Here is a 10494-nt window from a genome sequence, read left to right on the forward strand (position 1 = left end):
TTTCTGTATCTCTTGCTCTCTTTTTTCATTTAACTTTACAGGCAAAAGACTGGTTGAATTTCATAATGTAAGAAATGTTAAGTGAAAATTGTCCAGTAAAAGGAAAGCCCTGCATCTAAAAAAAGACATTATGAACAACCCTTAAAAGTTTTAAATCTTCCCAGAAATCCACCTCAGTATTTGAAGTTTCCCTCTGTCTCCTCCTCTAATTACGCTTGTTTTTGGTTATGCACCAGCATTCAAGATAATAAAAATTTCTTGTTCTGTGTAAAAAAAAAAAAAAAAAAATCAAGCTTCTGAAATTCAGGTTGCAGTGATGCTCACTGAAAGTTGTAAGCTATGAAGGCTTCATCACAGAAATCTTCCTGATACCCATGTGTATATAGAAGGAGAAAAGCCCATGGTGGATTGCCTTACATGAATTGGGAGAATCTTAAATTGTTTTTATGGCAGCACAAGTTAGTAGAGACCACAGGGAATTTCTCAACAAGACCTGGTCCACAGGTCTGTTGACATTGCCTGTGGGATTAGCTACCTGGTCAGAAGGGATGTCATCCACAAACACCAGTCTGCTAGGAGCTGTGTCATTGATGACAGCTTCAAGTTAAGAGTACAGACAACCCCTCTCCAGAGTCTTGTTCCCCATGGGATCTCACTGTCTGGGGAACAACGAAAACAATGGATCAATGGATAGCCCCTGAAAGTCTAGTTAATAATGAGTTCTCTGGACTTCCCTGGTGATCCAGTTGCTAAGGGTCCAGCATTCCCAATGCAGGGGCCCAGGTTCAATCCCTGGTTGGGGAACCAGATCCTACTTGCACATCTAAGAAGGCAGCATCCTGCAACAAAGGGATCCCACATGATCATGACTTTGTGTCAAACGCTCTACATGGACATCTACCCGTTTGAGATGGGCACGTACCTGAAAGGGGTTACCAAATAGCCCAGCCCATCAGCTGTCCTGATGAACCATTTGCTGTGATGGCTTGTGCTGGGCCTTCAATCTGGAGAAGAGGCCCAGTTCCAGGTCTTGTTGAGAAATTATAATAGTTATATATTGTTACAAAACAAATTATGCCCCAAACTAAATGGCTTGCATAACAGTAAACAGTGGTTTCTGTTTCTTTGGGACTGGTTCAGCTTGGAAAAGACCCTGATGCTGGGAAAGGTTGAGGGCAGGAGGAGAAGGGGGCGACAGAGGATGAGATGGTTGGATGGCATCACTGACTCAGTGGAGATGAGTTTGTGTAAACTCTAGGAGTTGGTGATAGACAGGGAGGCTTGGCGTGCTGCGGTCCATGGGGTTGCAAAGAGTCAGACATGACTGAGTGACTGAACTGAACGGATACTACTGTGAGATACAGAGTCAGGTCAGAAGTATGAATGTGGAAATCCCTACTATGGTAGCCCTCATCCAATGGTGTTTTACTAACTACAAAGATTGTCCATTCATGTCAGAAATCCAGGCCACGTGAAATGAGTGTGGTGTGGATCTGTGGACCCAGGGATAAGCACTGCTAGCAGGGCCTGGCACAGCTGTCCACTGACTGCCTGGAGCCCCGAGCTGCACTTCAGAAACAGGGAGGCCATGACGATACTGCAGTCCCTGTGCATAATGCTAGCAACATGCTAGGTCCAACATGAATGTGGGAGTCGTTTCTGCTCCTTCAGGTTCACTTACCTGAGTCCACAGTCACGTGGCTCATTGGGAAAGAAGGAAAGGACTTCTCTGCTTACTGTGGTGATGAAAGGGCACTCCTCACTGGAACGTGGCTTCCTTCTCTGGGGATGCATTCTGAAAAGGGGCTCCATTCTATAAATGAAATGTTCCTCAGAAGCAGCCCCCACATGCTATCCATCTCTGGCAGGACACTGGGTTCGATTCTGAAAGTCCTCTTCCATCTAGGCTTTTCCTGCAGAGCCGTCTGGCATGTATCCAGAAAGGCTGTGTGTTAGCCGATCCTGGGTACTGACCTGGTGGGCAAGGGCACACATCCAGGATGTGCAATTTCTGCCCAGCAGGGGACTTCTCCTTCTCCACAAGGAAGGGAGGGGCACTGGCTCTATGGAGTGTTGGGGATGGAGCAGGAGGGACCATGCTTGCTCTGCCAGGCCAGCCCTGTACCTTCACTCTGCTCTCACATAACTGAGGGGAGGAGGCCTATGGGCCTTTTTCTGCAACCCTGCCCTCACCTGCCTTTTGCCTTCACAGATGCTCACTCTCTTTGCTATAACTTTACCGTCGATTCTCAGCCCAGACCTGGACAACCAAGGTGTGTGGTTCAAAGCCAGGTGGACGGAAATGTTTTTCTCTTCTGTGACTGTGGTCGTGCTAAGATCCAATTCACAAGTCCATTGGGGGAGGAGGTGAAAACGACAAAGGCCTGGGAAACACAGACTGAAACACTCAGAGACGTCGGGGACTTGCTCAGGGAGCAACTGCCTGATGTTACGTCAGAGAAACACAAGGTCACAGGTGAGTTAGAAAGTCCAAGTGCAGAAGGAGCAGGCAAGGGGCTTAAACTCATTCATTGTTTCTGGGTAAAAAATAAAATGGAGGATATTGGTCCTTCCCTAGTAGTCCAGTGGAAGGAGCAGGCCTTGGAGGAGAGAACAGGGCCAGATTAGCTGGGCTCAGGGGAGGCGGACCCAGGTGGGGCAAAGAATCTGTCAAGCCCAGAGGCTGAGCTCTTTGCTCAGTAGGGGGCAGACCCTCTCACCTTGCAGGGCAGGATGACATGTCGTTGTGAAGACGATGTACACATCAGTGGATCCTGGCAGTTCGGCTTCAGTGGACAAATGTGCCTCCTCTTTGACTCAGAGAATGGACACTGGACCGTGGTTCATTCTGGAGGGAGACGGATGAGAGAGAAGTGGGAGAAGGACAGGGCTGTGAGCAACTTCTTCAAAAAGGTCTCCATGGGAGACTGTCGGGCCTAGCTTCAGGATTTCTTGGTGCACTGGGAGGAAATGTTGACAACCACAGGTAAGTGAGACTAGAAGAAAGAAGTGGTAATCCACTCAAAGGGACATGGACCCACCCCTCTGTGTGTGTGTGTGTGTGTGTGTGTGTGAAAGTGACCTATTCAAGGTGAGTAGTTCCTGGGAGATCAATGGCCCTGGGGATGCTCTGTGATCCTCTTTCCTCTTCCACCTCCTGACATCTCTCCCTCATAGCACAGGCGTTTGAACCATTGTACATGGATTCTTGCTGACCCCTAAATATGAGGGCACCACTCTGATTCTAGAGATCTCCTTCTTACTGACACTCTCTCTACAACCTTTTAAAAATATCAGCTCTTCTAGTTCTGGAAATCTGTCGATGCCACCTCAAACATCAGCTCCTGAGAGGACTTAATCTGTTCCCATCCTCGTTCACCTCATCTGATGTCACGCAGGACTGAGTGGCTGTGTGGGGACCCTCTCTCGCCCATTCACTGTCTGAGCTCTGTGGAGATGGGGCCCCTCCCTTCCCCCATCTCACCTCAGGGCCTGTCGCAGGGGCTGCCATATGGTTGGCTCAAATGACTGCATGACACGAGACAGACTTGTGAACATAGCAGGGGAAGGACAGGGTAGGACGAATTGGGACGGTAGCAGGGACATATATACGTACTAAGATGCGGAAAATAGCTAACCAGTGGGTAGACGCTATATAACACAGGGAGCCCAGCCTGGCGCTCTGTGATGACCTAGGGGGGGGGGGATGGAAGCAGGAAAGAAGGTTCAGGATGGAAGGGATATATGTATCTAATTATGGCTGATTTGCATTGTCCTATAACAGAAACCAACACAGCATTGTAAAGAAATTATGCACTAATGACTCCATAGTAGGGTACCTGGGTCCGGGGGGCTGAGGCGGCATCTGCTTAGTTTAGGGGTCGGGACAAGGGCTTCACTCTCACTTTCCTTACAGCATCACCAACTGAAGCTCCCCTCACAGTCAACTCCACGGCCACAGCCATCAAGCACACCACCTGGATCCTCCCCGTGCTCCTCACCAGTTTCATCATAACTGTTTTCCTGGGCTGAGTCCTTTCCAGGAGCAGGTACTGAGGGCAGAATTCAGAGGGAAGGCAGGGGCACAGGGCCTGGTGTGAGGCCGGGGAAGGTGAATCCCAGCCAACCCCTGCCCCTCACTGAACCTCCTCGTCCTGGAAATGAGCAGGTGAATAAGACCCCATATCACCTGAGAGCAAGAACTGCAGACCCAACTCCAAAGGCCTGTTCTCACAGGAAGTGGCCTGGGTCAAGCAGGCAAGGCAGGAGCCCCACAGCAGAGACTGGGGAAAGGGCTGAGGCCAGGCCTGTGCTCCTGGAGCAGCAGCAGTTCTGACTCAGCCTGTGGCCTGCACATCATCAGCCTCCCGGGGACCCAGAGCCTCCATCACTGAGTGGCCCTGCCTTGAGCAGAGGTGCCTGGGGATGGGTGGGCCTGAGCTGGGGTGGAGGCGCCCAGCTGGGCGGACTATGAAGAGATGGGGGGCAGGGACCCTGGTCCTGAGAGCTGTGTGTGCTGCTGTCTCTGAAGCTGGGAGGAAGGGAAGGAAGGAGGTTTGCCTGGAGCCCCTCAAGACTGTCAGGAAGCAAGACCCCTCCTCCCCGGACCTGCCCCTGAGGGGGGATCAGGACAGGAGTAAAGGGAGCAGATTGATTCCTTACTGGCTTCAGTCCTGAGCCTAAGCAGGTGATCTGTGTGTCAGGGAAAGGTTCTCATGCACAGACCTGGGGGACAGAGGCGTGGGTTTAATCCCTGGGAAGAGGCAACATGGGGGACCTGGTAGCCTCAGTGGAGGAGGCTGGTGAAGAGGTAAGTGACTGGGAGAGCAGGAGAAAGATGGAAGGACAGCGTTAGAGCCCTAGTCAGGACAGCCAGGTGGGGAAGATGGGCCTCTCTGGACACCTGGACAGCCCTGGCCACCCCTACCCATGCATGTTCCTGGCACCTGGACACAGTGCAGACCCCAGATGGGAGTGGAATCAACCAGGAGGTGATTTTAATGGGTGTCAGCAATAGAACATACTTCCAAAAACAGTGGTCATGATGAAATTATCCGAACGCTTTGTGTTTCTTTCTTAAACTTCTGCACGCGTAGTTTCCACATATGTCAATAGGAAACCCAGCTTCACTGAATGAGAAGACATGAATTGGGCACTGCCTGTGCTGAGGCCTCAGCACACTCCTAGTTCAGGGCTCAGTCACCCCTGAAGTCAGCAAAGGCCAAGAACCCCATGATAACAGAGAGATGGAGCCCTCTGTCACAGGCTTTGACCTCTCTAGGTCATTCACAATCTCTTTGGATGGAAATAATGACCAAAGACAAGGACCCATTTACCAAGAATTAGGAGGCCTTGTCAGTCTCAACAGGTGATAGATGGCTTCACTCTTCATCGCCAGATAGATAGCCCTGAGATGAGAATTCTGAGATAGTAAAACGCTGGTTGGAGGTTGTACAAAAGAAAACGAATGAAACGAACACCAAGGGAAGAAAAGTCTTTCATAGTGGTTACGAGTGTCATTTGGAGAACAAGAACACTTAAGACGTCTCCAGGTGACAGCTCTGGATCCCAGTCTCCCTGCCAAACTTGGAAATAGACATTTGAAGCTGAGTCCTCAAACTTTTTCTAAAGAGCAATTACATTGGTCCACAAAATGTCTTGGGCTCCCCTGGAACTGAAACAACTAGAGAACATATTGTTGATGACCCTGCAGGTAATGGCTGTCTTCTATCCCTTTCATGTTGCTGTTCAGTCATGTCTGACTCCTGCGACCTCACAGAATGCAGGATACTAGGCTTCCCTGTATTTCACTATCTCCCAGAGTTTAGTCAAACAGTCAATCCTAAAGGAAATCAGTCCTGAACATTCATTAGGCTGATGCTAAAGCTGAAGCTCCAATACTTTGGGCATTTGATGCAAAGTACTGACCCACTGGAAAAGACTCTGATCCTGGAAAGACTGAAGGCAGAAAGAGAAGGGGACAACAGAGGATGAGTTGGTTGGATGGCTTCACCGACTCAATAGACATGAGTTTGAGCAAGCTTTGGGAGTTTGTGATGGACAGGGAAGCCTGGCGTGCTGCAGTTCATGGGGTCTCAAAGAGTGGGACATGACTGAGTGACTGAAGTGAACTGAATTGAACTCACCTCTGGCCATATGTTTCTCCAGTATAACATCAGGCAGTTGCCCCTTGAGGAAGTCCCCGATGTCTCTCAGTGTTTCTCTCTGTGTTTCCCAAGTGTTCATAGTTTTCACCTCCTCTCCCAGTGGACCTGTGGATTAGATCATGGCGCCAGTACAGTCATAGGAGAGAAAAACATTCCCATCAACCTGGCCTTGAGCCACACACCATGCCTTTCCAGGACTGGGGTGAAGATCGATGGTGAATTGTAGCAAAGAGAGTGAGCGTCTGTGAAGGAAAACGCAGGTGAGGGCAGGTTTTGGAGAAGAAGACCCATTACCTTCTCCCCCCACTTATGTGAGAGCAGAGGAAAGCTGCAGGGCTGGGTTGGTAGAGCAGGAAGGCCTCCCTGCCCCCCAACACCACTTATAGGCTGAGCAAGTGGAGAAACCACACAACATTATGTCTACTCTGCTCATAAGGCCCACACAGAACCCAAAGCTGCGGAAAGGAGAATTCACAATTGGGGTCACAGGACTTAGCAAGGTCAGGGTGATGCTGCTGATGTACCACTTTGATGGGTCTTGGGATTCTGGAGAAGGCCTGGCCCACAAGGCATGAAAGAGAAAATCCAGAACTTCTGAGGCAGGTGGAAGAGGAGGGGATCAAAGGCTCAGAGAAGTGAATGTGCCAGGGTGGACACGATATGAAAGGGCAGGAAAGTGTGCAGTCCCTCAGGTTCTATGGAGCCCGAGAGGAAAGAACGGATGAGAAGCATCTCCAACAGCTCAAGGGTGACTTTTGCTGAAGGAGAGGGATGGTTGCGGGACTGGTGTTCCTGTGCGTTTCCAGCAGGAGTAAGGATGGAGAAGGCGGAAGAGCTGATGCCAGGGGGAGTGCCCTATGTCAGAAACAAAGCAGATGCAGCGGCCGAGGGGACCAGAGAGCCCCACTGTAGCCAGGCCTCACTGCAGAGAGTACCATGCTGGCTCATAGCACAGGGCGATCCTAGAGGCAAACAGATGAGCAGTGAGCCCAGTTAAAAACTACATGATTGAAAGGAAAAATTATATAACAAAACAGACAAACACAAGGCTGGATGTTCAGGAAGCTGAGTGCAAACATCCCAACAAAATGTCCAGGTCCTTTGTGCAGTATCCAGCACTGAGTCAGGTCTTATATTCAGAATCCATTCCTAGAGACAGAGATGCCAGGCATCAGCAAGGAGGGCCCTCTTATCACCACAGCAAGTGCAGAAGTCCTTCTGGCTTTGGAAGCCACACTGTCATTGACTGGGGTAAGTGTACACTTGGCAGAGAAGCCACCCCCACATTCATGAGGACCTAGAGTGGGACTGTCATCATGTCCAGCAGTCTGAAACATCATCATGGCCCGCCTGTTATTACTGTGGTGCCTGAGATCTGTGTAAGGAATACACATCTGTCCCACGTCCTGCCCACAGGAGTGTCACCCATTCACTGGTCCTCATAGTGCTCATTTCACATCCACTGTATTTGCATATGAATGAAAAATCTTCACAGTTAGTAAATTACCGTGCGGTGAGGGCTACCATAGAAGCGATTTCCAAGTTCACACTTCTGACACTGACCTTCATCCCCCAATAGTACGTGTAAAGAATATCATATCCTGGAGAAAATGACAGAGTACCAACCTACAACCCTCCAGGGCTGCAGGACTGTCATCCCTTTCCTATCTCCATTTAATTCCCAGTGGGCCCCATAGATTTCTATAATTGTACATATGACATATTTCAAGCTCTGCAGACCATGGTTTTCTGTTACAACTGCTGTCCTAGCACAAACGCAGTCACGGACGATTGGTGACTGATGACCTGCTCTTTGGGCAGATGACTCAGCAGAATCTGTGACGTCAGAGGTATCTGTCTGCGGTCAGAAAGATGCTATGTGACGAACATGACATTTTACTTGGAAGTTCACAACACAGACCCTTTATGTCCTGAAGCAAGGCCATGAGATTTGCAATGGGGAATGCAACATCATTTAAATGTGGCTCCTGGTATGGTCCTGGGGGCTGGTGGAGGTGAGGCCTCTGGTCACGAAATGTCAACGTTGTCTATCATAATCTGGGCTCACCAACCCCTAATCATTAGTTCAGATAGACCAGCCATCAGAGGATTAAAGTGATATTGTGGTTTGGCATAAGAAGGGCCAGAGGCAACAAATAAGAGAGAGCAGCAGGTGGCCTAGGCCTGACATCAGAATTGTTGTAGGACCACTATCTCCAGGGTCTGCCCCTGTGGCTCAGCAGTAAGGAATCCACTTGCAATGCTGGAGCTGGAGTAGATGTGGGATCTGTCCCTAAGTGAGAAGATCCCGTGGAGGAGAGCATGGCAACCCACTCCAGTGTTCTTGCCTGGAGAATCTCTTGGACAGAGGACCCTCGTGGGCTATAGTCCATAGGATCATAAAGAGTTGGACATGACTGGAGGGACTTAGCATGCACACACTATTCTCTGCTCATGCCAGAGGCTTCATGCAGTGTCCCCTATATCTCCATGGACCATGGAAGCCACTGTAGAGCAGACGGGCTCAGAGGACATTAGCCCATATCTGCTGGACCCACACTCCTTTCACATTCACACCACCCAGAACCTACAAGGCAGGACAGAGCAAGTTTTTGGTTCAGAAACAGGCAGCTAAGCATCCTTGCACTAGGCCCTAAGGGATGAGTCATCTGTTACTGTTACTATTACTATTACTATTACAGGGCAGTCACATTGTTCTTTTTTTTTTTTTTTTTCAGGTCATCTTTGCCTGCTCTTGTAGCACAAACGTGGAGATGTATAATGCACACAGACACCAAATGGCCTGTGGAGACCAACAGTGTTACTCTCTGTCTTTTAAAGAAAAGGTTCGCCAACTCCTGCCTTAAATAATAGCTATTATAGGCCACTGTCTTCATAGTCTCAGGGAATATGAATGTGGGACCGAAGGGTAGAAGCAGGGGTGCCCGTCCTGACCCTCATGCCCTGTGTCACACACTTTGGGAAACTCTTCTCCCATCTTTCCTGCTTTATGTCCTGGGGGCCAGGCTGGGAGGCTTCTGCTGGGGTGAATTCTTAGGCAAGTGGATAGGGTGCCAGTTGACAGAGGGCACCTTAGGATCCCTTCACAGATGGGAAGTTCCTGGAGGCCCTGAGCTTCTTGGGATGGGAACGGATATGGAAAAAATAGTGTTGTAACCAAGCAGGACTCTAAGGAGCCTTCTTAGGTAGACTCCAGCCATCTCCCTGCCCCCACCTCCTGCACCGCCCCCCCCCCCACCCCACCCAAGGGACAGATTCCACCTAGACCTTTGCCCATCTCCCTCCCCGCCCCCTGCTGCCCTGGCCGCCCAACTGGTCAGACTCCACCCAGCCTTCCCCTGAACCCGGTGGGTTCTGTCCCTCGGGAGCGGCCCCCACCTGTCCTGCACTAGCTCCAGTGGCTCCAAATTCCCAAGAGGCGGCCCGCGGATTGGAGCAGCATTTCTTGCTGCTGCCCAGCTTCCAGTCCCTTTATGCTGTGATTCCTTTTTCACCCAGATCCTGTCTTTTATATGCTAGGGCGGGGAGGGGGGCCGGGGCGGGGGACGAGGGACGCCAACAAGCTGGGGAGTGGGGGCGGGGAGCAGGAGCCCAGCGGGAAAGGAGCGCGCGGAGGTCTAAAAGCAGGGAGGCAATCCCGGCTCGACGTTCCCCAAACCCCGGCGGACACCCTCATCCCTCTCGGGGTCTTAAGGCCCCGTGTCCGCTCCCCGCAGGTTAATCCATGAACTCACCGCCTAGCGCCAGGCAGAACCGGAAAGCCACGAGGAGAAGCAGGGCAGCCCAACTAAGAGGCGCTTCGGAGTCAGTGGTCCAGGCCATCACCACGTGGAAAGTGCTTTGATCTGACTTCGCGCGGAAAGTAAAGTGAAAGTGAAATCGATCAGTCGTGTCTGACTCTTGGCGACTCCATGGACTGTAGACTACCAAGCTGCTCCGTCCCTGGGATTCTCCAGGCAAGAGTACTGGAGTGGGTTGCCATTTCCTTCTCCAGGAGATCTTCCCACTTCGCGCGGTGACCGGAGCTATTTATATGAGAGCCCGCCCCGCCCTTCCACTCTCCGCCCCGCCCTCCCGTCCACTCCCGCCACTTCCCCGCCGTGTCACTGCCGCGCCGTGTCACCTCCCCGCCCTCCTCAGGTGACCCCCGGACGGTCCAGGGGAGCCAGGCGGCTCCTTCTCCGGCTTCCGAAGCCTCGCATGGCCCCACCCAGCCGCCCCCTCCTGACTCGCTCCTTTCTCCTCCGGTCCCTCCCCGTTTCTTTTCTCCTCCGAGTCCTTCTTGCCCCTCAACCTTCCTCCCCAT

The 10494-nt window shown here is 51.2% G+C and overlaps 2 long non-coding RNA genes across 7 annotated transcripts in view; one reads left to right on the forward strand and one right to left on the reverse strand.

The window, feature by feature from the left end:
* The window catches only part of LOC138444977 (uncharacterized), a 28761-nt gene extending 18515 nt beyond the window's left edge, over nucleotides 1-10246 (reverse strand). For 3 of the 6 annotated variants that reach the window (XR_011258677.1, XR_011258680.1, XR_011258676.1), the window contains exons 1-4: nucleotides 9923-10246; nucleotides 6147-6272; nucleotides 2721-2848; nucleotides 1682-1795 (exon numbers count right to left, since the gene is read on the reverse strand). This is a non-coding gene — a long non-coding RNA (uncharacterized lncRNA). Of the gene's footprint in view, nucleotides 1-1681; nucleotides 1975-2720; nucleotides 2849-6146; nucleotides 6273-9922 lie in introns of all 6 variants that reach the window. The other 3 variants (XR_011258679.1, XR_011258678.1, XR_011258675.1) reach the window with 2 other exon arrangements.
* LOC138444981 (uncharacterized) lies at nucleotides 621-10071 on the forward strand. The gene is made up of 5 exons (XR_011258686.1): nucleotides 621-2476; nucleotides 2728-2986; nucleotides 3917-4049; nucleotides 8906-9013; nucleotides 9905-10071. It is a non-coding gene; the product is annotated as an uncharacterized lncRNA (long non-coding RNA).
* Nucleotides 10247-10494: the final 248 nt, after the last annotated feature.

The sequence above is a fragment of the Ovis canadensis genome, chromosome 8, assembly GCF_042477335.2.
Source record: "Ovis canadensis isolate MfBH-ARS-UI-01 breed Bighorn chromosome 8, ARS-UI_OviCan_v2, whole genome shotgun sequence".
Lineage (NCBI taxonomy): Eukaryota > Metazoa > Chordata > Mammalia > Artiodactyla > Bovidae > Ovis > Ovis canadensis.